Source organism: Schistocerca serialis, chromosome 4, assembly GCF_023864345.2.
Source record: "Schistocerca serialis cubense isolate TAMUIC-IGC-003099 chromosome 4, iqSchSeri2.2, whole genome shotgun sequence".
NCBI classification, from domain to species: Eukaryota; Metazoa; Arthropoda; class Insecta; order Orthoptera; family Acrididae; genus Schistocerca; species Schistocerca serialis.
Window position 1 is genome coordinate 36,064,289 of NC_064641.1, and position 17,081 is coordinate 36,081,369.

General features: G+C 53.6%; 38 non-coding genes across 38 annotated transcripts; 8 read left to right on the forward strand and 30 right to left on the reverse strand.

Annotated features, from left to right (window-relative positions):
- Window positions 1-163: 163 nt before the first annotated feature.
- Trnae-uuc (transfer RNA glutamic acid (anticodon UUC)) lies at window positions 164-235 on the reverse strand. Its single transcript has one exon. It is a non-coding gene; the product is annotated as a tRNA-Glu (tRNA).
- Window positions 236-557: 322 nt separating this feature from the next.
- Trnam-cau (transfer RNA methionine (anticodon CAU)) lies at window positions 558-630 on the reverse strand. Its single transcript has one exon. It is a non-coding gene; the product is annotated as a tRNA-Met (tRNA).
- An 813-nt stretch (window positions 631-1,443) lies between these two features.
- Window positions 1,444-1,515, forward strand: Trnag-ucc (transfer RNA glycine (anticodon UCC)). The gene has a single exon. It is a non-coding gene; the product is annotated as a tRNA-Gly (tRNA).
- A 278-nt stretch (window positions 1,516-1,793) lies between these two features.
- Trnas-aga (transfer RNA serine (anticodon AGA)) lies at window positions 1,794-1,875 on the reverse strand. The gene has a single exon. It is a non-coding gene; the product is annotated as a tRNA-Ser (tRNA).
- A 139-nt stretch (window positions 1,876-2,014) lies between these two features.
- On the reverse strand, window positions 2,015-2,087 carry Trnak-uuu (transfer RNA lysine (anticodon UUU)). The gene has a single exon. It is a non-coding gene; the product is annotated as a tRNA-Lys (tRNA).
- A 279-nt stretch (window positions 2,088-2,366) lies between these two features.
- Window positions 2,367-2,438, reverse strand: Trnae-uuc (transfer RNA glutamic acid (anticodon UUC)). The gene has a single exon. It is a non-coding gene; the product is annotated as a tRNA-Glu (tRNA).
- Window positions 2,439-2,760: 322 nt separating this feature from the next.
- Window positions 2,761-2,833, reverse strand: Trnam-cau (transfer RNA methionine (anticodon CAU)). Its single transcript has one exon. It is a non-coding gene; the product is annotated as a tRNA-Met (tRNA).
- Window positions 2,834-3,646: 813 nt separating this feature from the next.
- Window positions 3,647-3,718, forward strand: Trnag-ucc (transfer RNA glycine (anticodon UCC)). The gene has a single exon. It is a non-coding gene; the product is annotated as a tRNA-Gly (tRNA).
- A 278-nt stretch (window positions 3,719-3,996) lies between these two features.
- On the reverse strand, window positions 3,997-4,078 carry Trnas-aga (transfer RNA serine (anticodon AGA)). The gene has a single exon. It is a non-coding gene; the product is annotated as a tRNA-Ser (tRNA).
- A 138-nt stretch (window positions 4,079-4,216) lies between these two features.
- Window positions 4,217-4,289, reverse strand: Trnak-uuu (transfer RNA lysine (anticodon UUU)). Its single transcript has one exon. It is a non-coding gene; the product is annotated as a tRNA-Lys (tRNA).
- Window positions 4,290-4,568: 279 nt separating this feature from the next.
- Trnae-uuc (transfer RNA glutamic acid (anticodon UUC)) lies at window positions 4,569-4,640 on the reverse strand. The gene has a single exon. It is a non-coding gene; the product is annotated as a tRNA-Glu (tRNA).
- A 322-nt stretch (window positions 4,641-4,962) lies between these two features.
- Window positions 4,963-5,035, reverse strand: Trnam-cau (transfer RNA methionine (anticodon CAU)). Its single transcript has one exon. It is a non-coding gene; the product is annotated as a tRNA-Met (tRNA).
- An 813-nt stretch (window positions 5,036-5,848) lies between these two features.
- Window positions 5,849-5,920, forward strand: Trnag-ucc (transfer RNA glycine (anticodon UCC)). The gene has a single exon. It is a non-coding gene; the product is annotated as a tRNA-Gly (tRNA).
- A 278-nt stretch (window positions 5,921-6,198) lies between these two features.
- On the reverse strand, window positions 6,199-6,280 carry Trnas-aga (transfer RNA serine (anticodon AGA)). The gene has a single exon. It is a non-coding gene; the product is annotated as a tRNA-Ser (tRNA).
- A 138-nt stretch (window positions 6,281-6,418) lies between these two features.
- On the reverse strand, window positions 6,419-6,491 carry Trnak-uuu (transfer RNA lysine (anticodon UUU)). Its single transcript has one exon. It is a non-coding gene; the product is annotated as a tRNA-Lys (tRNA).
- A 279-nt stretch (window positions 6,492-6,770) lies between these two features.
- On the reverse strand, window positions 6,771-6,842 carry Trnae-uuc (transfer RNA glutamic acid (anticodon UUC)). The gene has a single exon. It is a non-coding gene; the product is annotated as a tRNA-Glu (tRNA).
- A 322-nt stretch (window positions 6,843-7,164) lies between these two features.
- Trnam-cau (transfer RNA methionine (anticodon CAU)) lies at window positions 7,165-7,237 on the reverse strand. Its single transcript has one exon. It is a non-coding gene; the product is annotated as a tRNA-Met (tRNA).
- An 813-nt stretch (window positions 7,238-8,050) lies between these two features.
- On the forward strand, window positions 8,051-8,122 carry Trnag-ucc (transfer RNA glycine (anticodon UCC)). The gene has a single exon. It is a non-coding gene; the product is annotated as a tRNA-Gly (tRNA).
- A 278-nt stretch (window positions 8,123-8,400) lies between these two features.
- Window positions 8,401-8,482, reverse strand: Trnas-aga (transfer RNA serine (anticodon AGA)). Its single transcript has one exon. It is a non-coding gene; the product is annotated as a tRNA-Ser (tRNA).
- A 139-nt stretch (window positions 8,483-8,621) lies between these two features.
- Trnak-uuu (transfer RNA lysine (anticodon UUU)) lies at window positions 8,622-8,694 on the reverse strand. Its single transcript has one exon. It is a non-coding gene; the product is annotated as a tRNA-Lys (tRNA).
- Window positions 8,695-8,973: 279 nt separating this feature from the next.
- On the reverse strand, window positions 8,974-9,045 carry Trnae-uuc (transfer RNA glutamic acid (anticodon UUC)). Its single transcript has one exon. It is a non-coding gene; the product is annotated as a tRNA-Glu (tRNA).
- Window positions 9,046-9,367: 322 nt separating this feature from the next.
- Window positions 9,368-9,440, reverse strand: Trnam-cau (transfer RNA methionine (anticodon CAU)). The gene has a single exon. It is a non-coding gene; the product is annotated as a tRNA-Met (tRNA).
- An 813-nt stretch (window positions 9,441-10,253) lies between these two features.
- Window positions 10,254-10,325, forward strand: Trnag-ucc (transfer RNA glycine (anticodon UCC)). The gene has a single exon. It is a non-coding gene; the product is annotated as a tRNA-Gly (tRNA).
- Window positions 10,326-10,603: 278 nt separating this feature from the next.
- Window positions 10,604-10,685, reverse strand: Trnas-aga (transfer RNA serine (anticodon AGA)). Its single transcript has one exon. It is a non-coding gene; the product is annotated as a tRNA-Ser (tRNA).
- A 139-nt stretch (window positions 10,686-10,824) lies between these two features.
- Window positions 10,825-10,897, reverse strand: Trnak-uuu (transfer RNA lysine (anticodon UUU)). The gene has a single exon. It is a non-coding gene; the product is annotated as a tRNA-Lys (tRNA).
- Window positions 10,898-11,176: 279 nt separating this feature from the next.
- Trnae-uuc (transfer RNA glutamic acid (anticodon UUC)) lies at window positions 11,177-11,248 on the reverse strand. The gene has a single exon. It is a non-coding gene; the product is annotated as a tRNA-Glu (tRNA).
- A 322-nt stretch (window positions 11,249-11,570) lies between these two features.
- Trnam-cau (transfer RNA methionine (anticodon CAU)) lies at window positions 11,571-11,643 on the reverse strand. Its single transcript has one exon. It is a non-coding gene; the product is annotated as a tRNA-Met (tRNA).
- Window positions 11,644-12,456: 813 nt separating this feature from the next.
- Trnag-ucc (transfer RNA glycine (anticodon UCC)) lies at window positions 12,457-12,528 on the forward strand. The gene has a single exon. It is a non-coding gene; the product is annotated as a tRNA-Gly (tRNA).
- Window positions 12,529-12,806: 278 nt separating this feature from the next.
- On the reverse strand, window positions 12,807-12,888 carry Trnas-aga (transfer RNA serine (anticodon AGA)). The gene has a single exon. It is a non-coding gene; the product is annotated as a tRNA-Ser (tRNA).
- A 140-nt stretch (window positions 12,889-13,028) lies between these two features.
- On the reverse strand, window positions 13,029-13,101 carry Trnak-uuu (transfer RNA lysine (anticodon UUU)). The gene has a single exon. It is a non-coding gene; the product is annotated as a tRNA-Lys (tRNA).
- A 279-nt stretch (window positions 13,102-13,380) lies between these two features.
- On the reverse strand, window positions 13,381-13,452 carry Trnae-uuc (transfer RNA glutamic acid (anticodon UUC)). The gene has a single exon. It is a non-coding gene; the product is annotated as a tRNA-Glu (tRNA).
- A 322-nt stretch (window positions 13,453-13,774) lies between these two features.
- On the reverse strand, window positions 13,775-13,847 carry Trnam-cau (transfer RNA methionine (anticodon CAU)). The gene has a single exon. It is a non-coding gene; the product is annotated as a tRNA-Met (tRNA).
- Window positions 13,848-14,660: 813 nt separating this feature from the next.
- Window positions 14,661-14,732, forward strand: Trnag-ucc (transfer RNA glycine (anticodon UCC)). Its single transcript has one exon. It is a non-coding gene; the product is annotated as a tRNA-Gly (tRNA).
- A 278-nt stretch (window positions 14,733-15,010) lies between these two features.
- On the reverse strand, window positions 15,011-15,092 carry Trnas-aga (transfer RNA serine (anticodon AGA)). The gene has a single exon. It is a non-coding gene; the product is annotated as a tRNA-Ser (tRNA).
- Window positions 15,093-15,231: 139 nt separating this feature from the next.
- Window positions 15,232-15,304, reverse strand: Trnak-uuu (transfer RNA lysine (anticodon UUU)). Its single transcript has one exon. It is a non-coding gene; the product is annotated as a tRNA-Lys (tRNA).
- A 279-nt stretch (window positions 15,305-15,583) lies between these two features.
- Trnae-uuc (transfer RNA glutamic acid (anticodon UUC)) lies at window positions 15,584-15,655 on the reverse strand. The gene has a single exon. It is a non-coding gene; the product is annotated as a tRNA-Glu (tRNA).
- A 322-nt stretch (window positions 15,656-15,977) lies between these two features.
- Window positions 15,978-16,050, reverse strand: Trnam-cau (transfer RNA methionine (anticodon CAU)). The gene has a single exon. It is a non-coding gene; the product is annotated as a tRNA-Met (tRNA).
- An 813-nt stretch (window positions 16,051-16,863) lies between these two features.
- Trnag-ucc (transfer RNA glycine (anticodon UCC)) lies at window positions 16,864-16,935 on the forward strand. Its single transcript has one exon. It is a non-coding gene; the product is annotated as a tRNA-Gly (tRNA).
- Window positions 16,936-17,081: the final 146 nt, after the last annotated feature.

Genomic DNA, 17,081 nt, shown 5'->3' on the forward strand with positions numbered 1-17,081 from the left:
CCAACAGCGGACCAGTGCCTCTTCTCCCTTTATCCCGGTGCTGACAGTAATTGCATCTCGTGCCTTTTTTCCCCGATTACGCTCGGTTGAAGCTCCGGAAGGAGGGCGACAAACGAGGGTTGGAGGGCCAAAACATGGAGGGTCGTGTGCGCAAAAACTTCGCTTCCGGTACCGGGAATCGAACCCTGGCCTCCTGGGTGAAAGCCAGGTATCCTAGCCACTAGACCACACCGGATTTGCTCGATAAGTGTCAGATTTACTCCCTCTCCTCTGGCATTTCGTGCTGAATCCGGACTCAGTGGTGTTCTCTGTTTGCGAGCATATTTGCGCCTACAGACTGGCATGGCGCACAGCTCGAAACTGACTATTCATTGCTGTTTGCATCATATTTTACTCATAACAGGGGAGGAGAAAGGTCAAAGCTGTACCTTGCCATAGCTGGACGTAAACATTTTGACGCTGAGGCGTGGACTCCTTGTGGATAACAAACGACAATTCAGTTCGTTCCCTACCAACAGCAACGCCGTTAATTCAGCCATGATGTACAGCAAATTATATGCCCCGGGTGAGGATCGAACTCACGACCTTAAGATTATGAGACTTACGCGCTGCCCACTGCGCTACCGAGGCACGTCTGCAACCAACGTCCCAGGAAACTTGGTAAGCCTCGCATATTAGAGATAGACAGTTTGCGCTTTCTCAAGAATCTGTTGTGTTGCTACACGTGCTTTCCCGAATTGCTAGATTAAACTGCTGCCGCGGCTTTTCCAACGGAAAGCAGCACTGCCTGAGGTTACAGTACATCGCCCTTGCGGCACCTGAACACAGCGGCCTGTAGGGCCAGGCTGACGCTAGAGTTCAGAAATAGCACGCGTCCGTCCAAGTACGGTCTCTTGCGTGCTGCGTGTTTGGTTCTTCTCACAGCGAATCCTGCTATACATTTCTGAGGCTGACGCAGCTCAAACGAGCAATCGGCGCGGCAGCATTATACCGAGAACAGCAAAACGATGCATCGGCCGGGAATCGAACCCGGGCCGCCCGCGTGGTAGGCGAACAACCTGCCGCTTTTTTTGTTGTTGTTCTCATTTTTTTAGTTGCATTTGTTGGGGGCGGTCGACCGTGCTTCCCGAGCATATTCCAGAGTAGCTGTCTGCAGGGAAAGTGGGATTGCCACCCAACGACGCCGGATACAACCGAAAAAAGTGCTACACACGCGGAGTCCCCCACTACACTGCCTTAAAGCGATCGCTCATCACTATCGTGTGAGTAACCTTGCGGCCGCGGCGACGAGTCTTGCCCAAAGACGCAGCGTGCGTGGAGGCGCTGCCCGAACGCGTGTGGATGCACCCTCCTACCTCGTAAAGCGCCTACAGCTACTATCACCGTGGGCCGCTGCCGGCGGGCGGGAAGCCGACACAGCGCGGCGTCACGGGCAGCGGCTGTGCGGTGGTGGTGTAATGGTGAGCATAGTTGCCTTCCAAGCAGTTGATCCGGGTTCGATTCCCGGCCACCGCAACGGGCGCAAATTTTTACGTATGAGTATGTGAGCCACGTGCTGTTAAATTAACGTTTTCTTTCCGTCGTTGCTCCACGCAGGCCATCCTGTAGTATGTCCCGACTTGTCCCGACTTTGCTCGGCTGACGCGAAAGCTGACGCTTGGAATTCGCCCTTATCAAGAGGACAGGCGATATAAACGGCTGTGAGAGGTGAGGTGTAGCGAAGTACCAAAACGACAGGCAAACTGCGAAATTTTCTGCTCCTTCTTCTTAAACAAAAAAATAAAAAAAAGAGACGCAGTCGGTAGGACTCGAACCTACGCTCCCAGAGGGAATCAGATTTCTAGTCAGACGCCTTAACCACTCGGCCACGACTGCTCGCAGCCAAAAGTTCCCTCGAATCGTGAAAACTCAAACCGTTCTGCGCAGTATGTTGACAGGAAACGAACTCCGTGCACTGATTACGGCAGGGCTACCAGCGCTACGAGACGAGCCATTACGGAAGCGTTAAAATCTTCGCCCGGACAGGGACTCGAACCCTGGACCCTTAGGTTAAAAGCCTAATGCTCTACCGACTGAGCTATCCGGGCTCACACTTGTTGGGGGATGGAGCAGCTGCAGGCAATGTGAATAACTGGAACGCGTAATTGCTGGCTTCTGGCGCAACTGGCGACTTCACCGACTTGCCACTGACGCTGGTAGCAGCCCAACAGCGGACCAGTGCCTCTTCTCCCTTTATCCCGGTGCTGACAGTAATTGCATCTCGTGCCTTTTTTCCCCGATTACGCTCGGTTGAAGCTCCGGAAGGAGGGCGACAAACGAGGGTTGGAGGGCCAAAACATGGAGGGTCGTGTGCGCAAAAACTTCGCTTCCGGTACCGGGAATCGAACCCTGGCCTCCTGGGTGAAAGCCAGGTATCCTAGCCACTAGACCACACCGGATTTGCTCGATAAGTGTCAGATTTACTCCCTCTCCTCTGGCATTTCGTGCTGAATCCGGACTCAGTGGTGTTCTCTGTTTGCGAGCATATTTGCGCCTACAGACTGGCATGGCGCACAGCTCGAAACTGACTATTCATTGCTGTTTGCATCATATTTTACTCATAACAGGGGAGGAGAAAGGTCAAAGCTGTACCTTGCCATAGCTGGATGTAAACATTTTGACGCTGAGGCGTGGACTCCTTGTGGATAACAAACGACAATTCAGTTCGTTCCCTAGCAACAGCAACGCCGTTAATTCAGCCATGATGTACAGCAAATTATATGCCCCGGGTGAGGATCGAACTCACGACCTTAAGATTATGAGACTTACGCGCTGCCCACTGCGCTACCGAGGCACGTCTGCAACCAACGTCCCAGGAAACTTGGTAAGCCTCGCATATTAGAGATAGACAGTTTGCGCTTTCTCAAGAATCTGTTGTGTTGCTACACGTGCTTTCCCGAATTGCTAGATTAAACTGCTGCCGCGGCTTTTCCAACGGAAAGCAGCACTGCCTGAGGTTACAGTACATCGCCCTTGCGGCACCTGAACACAGCGGCCTGTAGGGCCAGGCTGACGCTAGAGTTCAGAAATAGCACGCGTCCGTCCAAGTACGGTCTCTTGCGTGCTGCGTGTTTGGTTCTTCTCACAGCGAATCCTGCTATACATTTCTGAGGCTGACGCAGCTCAAACGAGCAATCGGCGCGGCAGCATTATAGCGAGAACAGCAAAACGATGCATCGGCCGGGAATCGAACCCGGGCCGCCCGCGTGGTAGGCGAACAACCTGCCGCTTTTTTTGTTGTTGTTCTCATTTTTTTAGTTGCATTTGTTGGGGGCGGTCGACCGTGCTTCCCGAGCATATTCCAGAGTAGCTGTCTGCAGGGAAAGTGGGATTGCCACCCAACGACGCCGGATACAACCGAAAAAAGTGCTACACACGCGGAGTCCCCCACTACACTGCCTTAAAGCGACCGCTCATCACTATCGTGTGAGTAACCTTGCGGCCGCGGCGACGAGTCTTGCCCAAAGACGCAGCGTGCGTGGAGGCGCTGCCCGAACGCGTGTGGATGCACCCTCCTACCTCGTAAAGCGCCTACAGCTACTATCACCGTGGGCCGCTGCCGGCGGGCGGGAAGCCGACACAGCGCGGCGTCACGGGCAGCGGCTGTGCGGTGGTGGTGTAATGGTGAGCATAGTTGCCTTCCAAGCAGTTGATCCGGGTTCGATTCCCGGCCACCGCAACGGGCGCAAATTTTTACGTATGAGTATGTGAGCCACGTGCTGTTAAATTAACGTTTTCTTTCCGTCGTTGCTCCACGCAGGCCATCCTGTAGTATGTCCCGACTTGTCCCGACTTTGCTCGGCTGACGCGAAAGCTGACGCTTGGAATTCGCCCTTATCAAGAGGACAGGCGATATAAACGGCTGTGAGAGGTGAGGTGTAGCGAAGTACCAAAACGACAGGCAAACTGCGAAATTTTCTGCTCCTTCTTCTTAAACAAAAAAATAAAAAAAAGAGACGCAGTCGGTAGGACTCGAACCTACGCTCCCAGAGGGAATCAGATTTCTAGTCAGACGCCTTAACCACTCGGCCACGACTGCTCGCAGCCAAAAGTTCCCTCGAATCGTGAAAACTCAAACCGTTCTGCGCAGTACGTTGACAGGAAACGAACTCCGTGCACTGATTACGGCAGGGCTACCAGCGCTACGAACGAGCCATTACGGAAGCGTTAAAATCTTCGCCCGGACAGGGACTCGAACCCTGGACCCTTAGGTTAAAAGCCTAATGCTCTACCGACTGAGCTATCCGGGCTCACACTTGTTGGGGGATGGAGCAGCTGCAGGCAATGTGAATAACTGGAACGCGTAATTGCTGGCTTCTGGCGCAACTGGCGACTTCACCGACTTGCCACTGACGCTGGTAGCAGCCCAACAGCGGACCAGTGCCTCTTCTCCCTTTATCCCGGTGCTGACAGTAATTGCATCTCGTGCCTTTTTTCCCCGATTACGCTCGGTTGAAGCTCCGGAAGGAGGGCGACAAACGAGGGTTGGAGGGCCAAAACATGGAGGGTCGTGTGCGCAAAAACTTCGCTTCCGGTACCGGGAATCGAACCCTGGCCTCCTGGGTGAAAGCCAGGTATCCTAGCCACTAGACCACACCGGATTTGCTCGATAAGTGTCAGATTTACTCCCTCTCCTCTGGCATTTCGTGCTGAATCCGGACTCAGTGGTGTTCTCTGTTTGCGAGCATATTTGCGCCTACAGACTGGCATGGCGCACAGCTCGAAACTGACTATTCATTGCTGTTTGCATCATATTTTACTCATAACAGGGGAGGAGAAAGGTCAAAGCTGTACCTTGCCATAGCTGGATGTAAACATTTTGACGCTGAGGCGTGGACTCCTTGTGGATAACAAACGACAATTCAGTTCGTTCCCTAGCAACAGCAACGCCGTTAATTCAGCCATGATGTACAGCAAATTATATGCCCCGGGTGAGGATCGAACTCACGACCTTAAGATTATGAGACTTACGCGCTGCCCACTGCGCTACCGAGGCACGTCTGCAACCAACGTCCCAGGAAACTTGGTAAGCCTCGCATATTAGAGATAGACAGTTTGCGCTTTCTCAAGAATCTGTTGTGTTGCTACACGTGCTTTCCCGAATTGCTAGATTAAACTGCTGCCGCGGCTTTTCCAACGGAAAGCAGCACTGCCTGAGGTTACAGTACATCGCCCTTGCGGCACCTGAACACAGCGGCCTGTAGGGCCAGGCTGACGCTAGAGTTCAGAAATAGCACGCGTCCGTCCAAGTACGGTCTCTTGCGTGCTGCGTGTTTGGTTCTTCTCACAGCGAATCCTGCTATACATTTCTGAGGCTGACGCAGCTCAAACGAGCAATCGGCGCGGCAGCATTATAGCGAGAACAGCAAAACGATGCATCGGCCGGGAATCGAACCCGGGCCGCCCGCGTGGTAGGCGAACAACCTGCCGCTTTTTTTGTTGTTGTTCTCATTTTTTTAGTTGCATTTGTTGGGGGCGGTCGACCGTGCTTCCCGAGCATATTCCAGAGTAGCTGTCTGCAGGGAAAGTGGGATTGCCACCCAACGACGCCGGATACAACCGAAAAAAGTGCTACACACGCGGAGTCCCCCACTACACTGCCTTAAAGCGACCGCTCATCACTATCGTGTGAGTAACCTTGCGGCCGCGGCGACGAGTCTTGCCCAAAGACGCAGCGTGCGTGGAGGCGCTGCCCGAACGCGTGTGGATGCACCCTCCTACCTCGTAAAGCGCCTACAGCTACTATCACCGTGGGCCGCTGCCGGCGGGCGGGAAGCCGACACAGCGCGGCGTCACGGGCAGCGGCTGTGCGGTGGTGGTGTAATGGTGAGCATAGTTGCCTTCCAAGCAGTTGATCCGGGTTCGATTCCCGGCCACCGCAACGGGCGCAAATTTTTACGTATGAGTATGTGAGCCACGTGCTGTTAAATTAACGTTTTCTTTCCGTCGTTGCTCCACGCAGGCCATCCTGTAGTATGTCCCGACTTGTCCCGACTTTGCTCGGCTGACGCGAAAGCTGACGCTTGGAATTCGCCCTTATCAAGAGGACAGGCGATATAAACGGCTGTGAGAGGTGAGGTGTAGCGAAGTACCAAAACGACAGGCAAACTGCGAAATTTTCTGCTCCTTCTTCTTAAACAAAAAAATAAAAAAAAGAGACGCAGTCGGTAGGACTCGAACCTACGCTCCCAGAGGGAATCAGATTTCTAGTCAGACGCCTTAACCACTCGGCCACGACTGCTCGCAGCCAAAAGTTCCCTCGAATCGTGAAAACTCAAACCGTTCTGCGCAGTATGTTGACAGGAAACGAACTCCGTGCACTGATTACGGCAGGGCTACCAGCGCTACGAACGAGCCATTACGGAAGCGTTAAAATCTTCGCCCGGACAGGGACTCGAACCCTGGACCCTTAGGTTAAAAGCCTAATGCTCTACCGACTGAGCTATCCGGGCTCACACTTGTTGGGGGATGGAGCAGCTGCAGGCAATGTGAATAACTGGAACGCGTAATTGCTGGCTTCTGGCGCAACTGGCGACTTCACCGACTTGCCACTGACGCTGGTAGCAGCCCAACAGCGGACCAGTGCCTCTTCTCCCTTTATCCCGGTGCTGACAGTAATTGCATCTCGTGCCTTTTTTCCCCGATTACGCTCGGTTGAAGCTCCGGAAGGAGGGCGACAAACGAGGGTTGGAGGGCCAAAACATGGAGGGTCGTGTGCGCAAAAACTTCGCTTCCGGTACCGGGAATCGAACCCTGGCCTCCTGGGTGAAAGCCAGGTATCCTAGCCACTAGACCACACCGGATTTGCTCGATAAGTGTCAGATTTACTCCCTCTCCTCTGGCATTTCGTGCTGAATCCGGACTCAGTGGTGTTCTCTGTTTGCGAGCATATTTGCGCCTACAGACTGGCATGGCGCACAGCTCGAAACTGACTATTCATTGCTGTTTGCATCATATTTTACTCATAACAGGGGAGGAGAAAGGTCAAAGCTGTACCTTGCCATAGCTGGATGTAAACATTTTGACGCTGAGGCGTGGACTCCTTGTGGATAACAAACGACAATTCAGTTCGTTCCCTAGCAACAGCAACGCCGTTAATTCAGCCATGATGTACAGCAAATTATATGCCCCGGGTGAGGATCGAACTCACGACCTTAAGATTATGAGACTTACGCGCTGCCCACTGCGCTACCGAGGCACGTCTGCAACCAACGTCCCAGGAAACTTGGTAAGCCTCGCATATTAGAGATAGACAGTTTGCGCTTTCTCAAGAATCTGTTGTGTTGCTACACGTGCTTTCCCGAATTGCTAGATTAAACTGCTGCCGCGGCTTTTCCAACGGAAAGCAGCACTGCCTGAGGTTACAGTACATCGCCCTTGCGGCACCTGAACACAGCGGCCTGTAGGGCCAGGCTGACGCTAGAGTTCAGAAATAGCACGCGTCCGTCCAAGTACGGTCTCTTGCGTGCTGCGTGTTTGGTTCTTCTCACAGCGAATCCTGCTATACATTTCTGAGGCTGACGCAGCTCAAACGAGCAATCGGCGCGGCAGCATTATAGCGAGAACAGCAAAACGATGCATCGGCCGGGAATCGAACCCGGGCCGCCCGCGTGGTAGGCGAACAACCTGCCGCTTTTTTTGTTGTTGTTCTCATTTTTTTAGTTGCATTTGTTGGGGGCGGTCGACCGTGCTTCCCGAGCATATTCCAGAGTAGCTGTCTGCAGGGAAAGTGGGATTGCCACCCAACGACGCCGGATACAACCGAAAAAAGTGCTACACACGCGGAGTCCCCCACTACACTGCCTTAAAGCGACCGCTCATCACTATCGTGTGAGTAACCTTGCGGCCGCGGCGACGAGTCTTGCCCAAAGACGCAGCGTGCGTGGAGGCGCTGCCCGAACGCGTGTGGATGCACCCTCCTACCTCGTAAAGCGCCTACAGCTACTATCACCGTGGGCCGCTGCCGGCGGGCGGGAAGCCGACACAGCGCGGCGTCACGGGCAGCGGCTGTGCGGTGGTGGTGTAATGGTGAGCATAGTTGCCTTCCAAGCAGTTGATCCGGGTTCGATTCCCGGCCACCGCAACGGGCGCAAATTTTTACGTATGAGTATGTGAGCCACGTGCTGTTAAATTAACGTTTTCTTTCCGTCGTTGCTCCACGCAGGCCATCCTGTAGTATGTCCCGACTTGTCCCGACTTTGCTCGGCTGACGCGAAAGCTGACGCTTGGAATTCGCCCTTATCAAGAGGACAGGCGATATAAACGGCTGTGAGAGGTGAGGTGTAGCGAAGTACCAAAACGACAGGCAAACTGCGAAATTTTCTGCTCCTTCTTCTTAAACAAAAAAATAAAAAAAAGAGACGCAGTCGGTAGGACTCGAACCTACGCTCCCAGAGGGAATCAGATTTCTAGTCAGACGCCTTAACCACTCGGCCACGACTGCTCGCAGCCAAAAGTTCCCTCGAATCGTGAAAACTCAAACCGTTCTGCGCAGTATGTTGACAGGAAACGAACTCCGTGCACTGATTACGGCAGGGCTACCAGCGCTACGAGACGAGCCATTACGGAAGCGTTAAAATCTTCGCCCGGACAGGGACTCGAACCCTGGACCCTTAGGTTAAAAGCCTAATGCTCTACCGACTGAGCTATCCGGGCTCACACTTGTTGGGGGATGGAGCAGCTGCAGGCAATGTGAATAACTGGAACGCGTAATTGCTGGCTTCTGGCGCAACTGGCGACTTCACCGACTTGCCACTGACGCTGGTAGCAGCCCAACAGCGGACCAGTGCCTCTTCTCCCTTTATCCCGGTGCTGACAGTAATTGCATCTCGTGCCTTTTTTCCCCGATTACGCTCGGTTGAAGCTCCGGAAGGAGGGCGACAAACGAGGGTTGGAGGGCCAAAACATGGAGGGTCGTGTGCGCAAAAACTTCGCTTCCGGTACCGGGAATCGAACCCTGGCCTCCTGGGTGAAAGCCAGGTATCCTAGCCACTAGACCACACCGGATTTGCTCGATAAGTGTCAGATTTACTCCCTCTCCTCTGGCATTTCGTGCTGAATCCGGACTCAGTGGTGTTCTCTGTTTGCGAGCATATTTGCGCCTACAGACTGGCATGGCGCACAGCTCGAAACTGACTATTCATTGCTGTTTGCATCATATTTTACTCATAACAGGGGAGGAGAAAGGTCAAAGCTGTACCTTGCCATAGCTGGATGTAAACATTTTGACGCTGAGGCGTGGACTCCTTGTGGATAACAAACGACAATTCAGTTCGTTCCCTAGCAACAGCAGCGCCGTTAATTCAGCCATGATGTACAGCAAATTATATGCCCCGGGTGAGGATCGAACTCACGACCTTAAGATTATGAGACTTACGCGCTGCCCACTGCGCTACCGAGGCACGTCTGCAACCAACGTCCCAGGAAACTTGGTAAGCCTCGCATATTAGAGATAGACAGTTTGCGCTTTCTCAAGAATCTGTTGTGTTGCTACACGTGCTTTCCCGAATTGCTAGATTAAACTGCTGCCGCGGCTTTTCCAACGGAAAGCAGCACTGCCTGAGGTTACAGTACATCGCCCTTGCGGCACCTGAACACAGCGGCCTGTAGGGCCAGGCTGACGCTAGAGTTCAGAAATAGCACGCGTCCGTCCAAGTACGGTCTCTTGCGTGCTGCGTGTTTGGTTCTTCTCACAGCGAATCCTGCTATACATTTCTGAGGCTGACGCAGCTCAAACGAGCAATCGGCGCGGCAGCATTATAGCGAGAACAGCAAAACGATGCATCGGCCGGGAATCGAACCCGGGCCGCCCGCGTGGTAGGCGAACAACCTGCCGCTTTTTTTGTTGTTGTTCTCATTTTTTTAGTTGCATTTGTTGGGGGCGGTCGACCGTGCTTCCCGAGCATATTCCAGAGTAGCTGTCTGCAGGGAAAGTGGGATTGCCACCCAACGACGCCGGATACAACCGAAAAAAGTGCTACACACGCGGAGTCCCCCACTACACTGCCTTAAAGCGACCGCTCATCACTATCGTGTGAGTAACCTTGCGGCCGCGGCGACGAGTCTTGCCCAAAGACGCAGCGTGCGTGGAGGCGCTGCCCGAACGCGTGTGGATGCACCCTCCTACCTCGTAAAGCGCCTACAGCTACTATCACCGTGGGCCGCTGCCGGCGGGCGGGAAGCCGACACAGCGCGGCGTCACGGGCAGCGGCTGTGCGGTGGTGGTGTAATGGTGAGCATAGTTGCCTTCCAAGCAGTTGATCCGGGTTCGATTCCCGGCCACCGCAACGGGCGCAAATTTTTACGTATGAGTATGTGAGCCACGTGCTGTTAAATTAACGTTTTCTTTCCGTCGTTGCTCCACGCAGGCCATCCTGTAGTATGTCCCGACTTGTCCCGACTTTGCTCGGCTGACGCGAAAGCTGACGCTTGGAATTCGCCCTTATCAAGAGGACAGGCGATATAAACGGCTGTGAGAGGTGAGGTGTAGCGAAGTACCAAAACGACAGGCAAACTGCGAAATTTTCTGCTCCTTCTTCTTAAACAAAAAAATAAAAAAAAGAGACGCAGTCGGTAGGACTCGAACCTACGCTCCCAGAGGGAATCAGATTTCTAGTCAGACGCCTTAACCACTCGGCCACGACTGCTCGCAGCCAAAAGTTCCCTCGAATCGTGAAAACTCAAACCGTTCTGCGCAGTATGTTGACAGGAAACGAACTCCGTGCACTGATTACGGCAGGGCTACCAGCGCTACGAGACGAGCCATTACGGAAGCGTTAAAATCTTCGCCCGGACAGGGACTCGAACCCTGGACCCTTAGGTTAAAAGCCTAATGCTCTACCGACTGAGCTATCCGGGCTCACACTTGTTGGGGGATGGAGCAGCTGCAGGCAATGTGAATAACTGGAACGCGTAATTGCTGGCTTCTGGCGCAACTGGCGACTTCACCGACTTGCCACTGACGCTGGTAGCAGCCCAACAGCGGACCAGTGCCTCTTCTCCCTTTATCCCGGTGCTGACAGTAATTGCATCTCGTGCCTTTTTTCCCCGATTACGCTCGGTTGAAGCTCCGGAAGGAGGGCGACAAACGAGGGTTGGAGGGCCAAAACATGGAGGGTCGTGTGCGCAAAAACTTCGCTTCCGGTACCGGGAATCGAACCCTGGCCTCCTGGGTGAAAGCCAGGTATCCTAGCCACTAGACCACACCGGATTTGCTCGATAAGTGTCAGATTTACTCCCTCTCCTCTGGCATTTCGTGCTGAATCCGGACTCAGTGGTGTTCTCTGTTTGCGAGCATATTTGCGCCTACAGACTGGCATGGCGCACAGCTCGAAACTGACTATTCATTGCTGTTTGCATCATATTTTACTCATAACAGGGGAGGAGAAAGGTCAAAGCTGTACCTTGCCATAGCTGGATGTAAACATTTTGACGCTGAGGCGTGGACTCCTTGTGGATAACAAACGACAATTCAGTTCGTTCCCTAGCAACAGCAACGCCGTTAATTCAGCCATGATGTACAGCAAATTATATGCCCCGGGTGAGGATCGAACTCACGACCTTAAGATTATGAGACTTACGCGCTGCCCACTGCGCTACCGAGGCACGTCTGCAACCAACGTCCCAGGAAACTTGGTAAGCCTCGCATATTAGAGATAGACAGTTTGCGCTTTCTCAAGAATCTGTTGTGTTGCTACACGTGCTTTCCCGAATTGCTAGATTAAACTGCTGCCGCGGCTTTTCCAACGGAAAGCAGCACTGCCTGAGGTTACAGTACATCGCCCTTGCGGCACCTGAACACAGCGGCCTGTAGGGCCAGGCTGACGCTAGAGTTCAGAAATAGCACGCGTCCGTCCAAGTACGGTCTCTTGCGTGCTGCGTGTTTGGTTCTTCTCACAGCGAATCCTGCTATACATTTCTGAGGCTGACGCAGCTCAAACGAGCAATCGGCGCGGCAGCATTATAGCGAGAACAGCAAAACGATGCATCGGCCGGGAATCGAACCCGGGCCGCCCGCGTGGTAGGCGAACAACCTGCCGCTTTTTTTGTTGTTGTTCTCATTTTTTTAGTTGCATTTGTTGGGGGCGGTCGACCGTGCTTCCCGAGCATATTCCAGAGTAGCTGTCTGCAGGGAAAGTGGGATTGCCACCCAACGACGCCGGATACAACCGAAAAAAGTGCTACACACGCGGAGTCCCCCACTACACTGCCTTAAAGCGACCGCTCATCACTATCGTGTGAGTAACCTTGCGGCCGCGGCGACGAGTCTTGCCCAAAGACGCAGCGTGCGTGGAGGCGCTGCCCGAACGCGTGTGGATGCACCCTCCTACCTCGTAAAGCGCCTACAGCTACTATCACCGTGGGCCGCTGCCGGCGGGCGGGAAGCCGACACAGCGCGGCGTCACGGGCAGCGGCTGTGCGGTGGTGGTGTAATGGTGAGCATAGTTGCCTTCCAAGCAGTTGATCCGGGTTCGATTCCCGGCCACCGCAACGGGCGCAAATTTTTACGTATGAGTATGTGAGCCACGTGCTGTTAAATTAACGTTTTCTTTCCGTCGTTGCTCCACGCAGGCCATCCTGTAGTATGTCCCGACTTGTCCCGACTTTGCTCGGCTGACGCGAAAGCTGACGCTTGGAATTCGCCCTTATCAAGAGGACAGGCGATATAAACGGCTGTGAGAGGTGAGGTGTAGCGAAGTACCAAAACGACAGGCAAACTGCGAAATTTTCTGCTCCTTCTTCTTAAACAAAAAAATAAAAAAAAGAGACGCAGTCGGTAGGACTCGAACCTACGCTCCCAGAGGGAATCAGATTTCTAGTCAGACGCCTTAACCACTCGGCCACGACTGCTCGCAGCCAAACAGTTCCCTCGAATCGTGAAAACTCAAACCGTTCTGCGCAGTATGTTGACAGGAAACGAACTCCGTGCACTGATTACGGCAGGGCTACCAGCGCTACGAGACGAGCCATTACGGAAGCGTTAAAATCTTCGCCCGGACAGGGACTCGAACCCTGGACCCTTAGGTTAAAAGCCTAATGCTCTACCGACTGAGCTATCCGGGCTCACACTTGTTGGGGGATGGAGCAGCTGCAGGCAATGTGAATAACTGGAACGCGTAATTGCTGGCTTCTGGCGCAACTGGCGACTTCACCGACTTGCCACTGACGCTGGTAGCAGCCCAACAGCGGACCAGTGCCTCTTCTCCCTTTATCCCGGTGCTGACAGTAATTGCATCTCGTGCCTTTTTTCCCCGATTACGCTCGGTTGAAGCTCCGGAAGGAGGGCGACAAACGAGGGTTGGAGGGCCAAAACATGGAGGGTCGTGTGCGCAAAAACTTCGCTTCCGGTACCGGGAATCGAACCCTGGCCTCCTGGGTGAAAGCCAGGTATCCTAGCCACTAGACCACACCGGATTTGCTCGATAAGTGTCAGATTTACTCCCTCTCCTCTGGCATTTCGTGCTGAATCCGGACTCAGTGGTGTTCTCTGTTTGCGAGCATATTTGCGCCTACAGACTGGCATGGCGCACAGCTCGAAACTGACTATTCATTGCTGTTTGCATCATATTTTACTCATAACAGGGGAGGAGAAAGGTCAAAGCTGTACCTTGCCATAGCTGGATGTAAACATTTTGACGCTGAGGCGTGGACTCCTTGTGGATAACAAACGACAATTCAGTTCGTTCCCTAGCAACAGCAACGCCGTTAATTCAGCCATGATGTACAGCAAATTATATGCCCCGGGTGAGGATCGAACTCACGACCTTAAGATTATGAGACTTACGCGCTGCCCACTGCGCTACCGAGGCACGTCTGCAACCAACGTCCCAGGAAACTTGGTAAGCCTCGCATATTAGAGATAGACAGTTTGCGCTTTCTCAAGAATCTGTTGTGTTGCTACACGTGCTTTCCCGAATTGCTAGATTAAACTGCTGCCGCGGCTTTTCCAACGGAAAGCAGCACTGCCTGAGGTTACAGTACATCGCCCTTGCGGCACCTGAACACAGCGGCCTGTAGGGCCAGGCTGACGCTAGAGTTCAGAAATAGCACGCGTCCGTCCAAGTACGGTCTCTTGCGTGCTGCGTGTTTGGTTCTTCTCACAGCGAATCCTGCTATACATTTCTGAGGCTGACGCAGCTCAAACGAGCAATCGGCGCGGCAGCATTATAGCGAGAACAGCAAAACGATGCATCGGCCGGGAATCGAACCCGGGCCGCCCGCGTGGTAGGCGAACAACCTGCCGCTTTTTTTGTTGTTGTTCTCATTTTTTTAGTTGCATTTGTTGGGGGCGGTCGACCGTGCTTCCCGAGCATATTCCAGAGTAGCTGTCTGCAGGGAAAGTGGGATTGCCACCCAACGACGCCGGATACAACCGAAAAAAGTGCTACACACGCGGAGTCCCCCACTACACTGCCTTAAAGCGACCGCTCATCACTATCGTGTGAGTAACCTTGCGGCCGCGGCGACGAGTCTTGCCCAAAGACGCAGCGTGCGTGGAGGCGCTGCCCGAACGCGTGTGGATGCACCCTCCTACCTCGTAAAGCGCCTACAGCTACTATCACCGTGGGCCGCTGCCGGCGGGCGGGAAGCCGACACAGCGCGGCGTCACGGGCAGCGGCTGTGCGGTGGTGGTGTAATGGTGAGCATAGTTGCCTTCCAAGCAGTTGATCCGGGTTCGATTCCCGGCCACCGCAACGGGCGCAAATTTTTACGTATGAGTATGTGAGCCACGTGCTGTTAAATTAACGTTTTCTTTCCGTCGTTGCTCCACGCAGGCCATCCTGTAGTATGTCCCGACTTGTCCCGACTTTGCTCGGCTGACGCGAAAGCTGACGCTTGGAATTCGCCCTTATCAAGAGGACAGGCGATATAAACGGCTGTGAGAGGTGAGGTGTAGCGAAGTACCAAAACGACAGGCAAACTGCGAAATTTTCTGCTCCTTCTTCTTAAACAAAAAAATAAAAAAAAGAGACGCAGTCGGTAGGACTCGAACCTACGCTCCCAGAGGGAATCAGATTTCTAGTCAGACGCCTTAACCACTCGGCCACGACTGCTCGCAGCCAAAAGTTCCCTCGAATCGTGAAAACTCAAACCGTTCTGCGCAGTATGTTGACAGGAAACGAACTCCGTGCACTGATTACGGCAGGGCTACCAGCGCTACGAGACGAGCCATTACGGAAGCGTTAAAATCTTCGCCCGGACAGGGACTCGAACCCTGGACCCTTAGGTTAAAAGCCTAATGCTCTACCGACTGAGCTATCCGGGCTCACACTTGTTGGGGGATGGAGCAGCTGCAGGCAATGTGAATAACTGGAACGCGTAATTGCTGGCTTCTGGCGCAACTGGCGACTTCACCGACTTGCCACTGACGCTGGTAGCAGCCCAACAGCGGACCAGTGCCTCTTCTCCCTTTATCCCGGTGCTGACAGTAATTGCATCTCGTGCCTTTTTTCCCCGATTACGCTCGGTTGAAGCTCCGGAAGGAGGGCGACAAACGAGGGTTGGAGGGCCAAAACATGGAGGGTCGTGTGCGCAAAAACTTCGCTTCCGGTACCGGGAATCGAACCCTGGCCTCCTGGGTGAAAGCCAGGTATCCTAGCCACTAGACCACACCGGATTTGCTCGATAAGTGTCAGATTTACTCCCTCTCCTCTGGCATTTCGTGCTGAATCCGGACTCAGTGGTGTTCTCTGTTTGCGAGCATATTTGCGCCTACAGACTGGCATGGCGCACAGCTCGAAACTGACTATTCATTGCTGTTTGCATCATATTTTACTCATAACAGGGGAGGAGAAAGGTCAAAGCTGTACCTTGCCATAGCTGGATGTAAACATTTTGACGCTGAGGCGTGGACTCCTTGTGGATAACAAACGACAATTCAGTTCGTTCCCTAGCAACAGCAACGCCGTTAATTCAGCCATGATGTACAGCAAATTATATGCCCCGGGTGAGGATCGAACTCACGACCTTAAGATTATGAGACTTACGCGCTGCCCACTGCGCTACCGAGGCACGTCTGCAACCAACGTCCCAGGAAACTTGGTAAGCCTCGCATATTAGAGATAGACAGTTTGCGCTTTCTCAAGAATCTGTTGTGTTGCTACACGTGCTTTCCCGAATTGCTAGATTAAACTGCTGCCGCGGCTTTTCCAACGGAAAGCAGCACTGCCTGAGGTTACAGTACATCGCCCTTGCGGCACCTGAACACAGCGGCCTGTAGGGCCAGGCTGACGCTAGAGTTCAGAAATAGCACGCGTCCGTCCAAGTACGGTCTCTTGCGTGCTGCGTGTTTGGTTCTTCTCACAGCGAATCCTGCTATACATTTCTGAGGCTGACGCAGCTCAAACGAGCAATCGGCGCGGCAGCATTATAGCGAGAACAGCAAAACGATGCATCGGCCGGGAATCGAACCCGGGCCGCCCGCGTGGTAGGCGAACAACCTGCCGCTTTTTTTGTTGTTGTTCTCATTTTTTTAGTTGCATTTGTTGGGGGCGGTCGACCGTGCTTCCCGAGCATATTCCAGAGTAGCTGTCTGCAGGGAAAGTGGGATTGCCACCCAACGACGCCGGATACAACCGAAAAAAGTGCTACACACGCGGAGTCCCCCACTACACTGCCTTAAAGCGACCGCTCATCACTATCGTGTGAGTAACCTTGCGGCCGCGGCGACGAGTCTTGCCCAAAGACGCAGCGTGCGTGGAGGCGCTGCCCGAACGCGTGTGGATGCACCCTCCTACCTCGTAAAGCGCCTACAGCTACTATCACCGTGGGCCGCTGCCGGCGGGCGGGAAGCCGACACAGCGCGGCGTCACGGGCAGCGGCTGTGCGGTGGTGGTGTAATGGTGAGCATAGTTGCCTTCCAAGCAGTTGATCCGGGTTCGATTCCCGGCCACCGCAACGGGCGCAAATTTTTACGTATGAGTATGTGAGCCATGTGCTGTTAAATTAACGTTTTCTTTCCGTCGTTGCTCCACGCAGGCCATCCTGTAGTATGTCCCGACTTGTCCCGACTTTGCTCGGCTGACGCGAAAGCTGACGCTTGG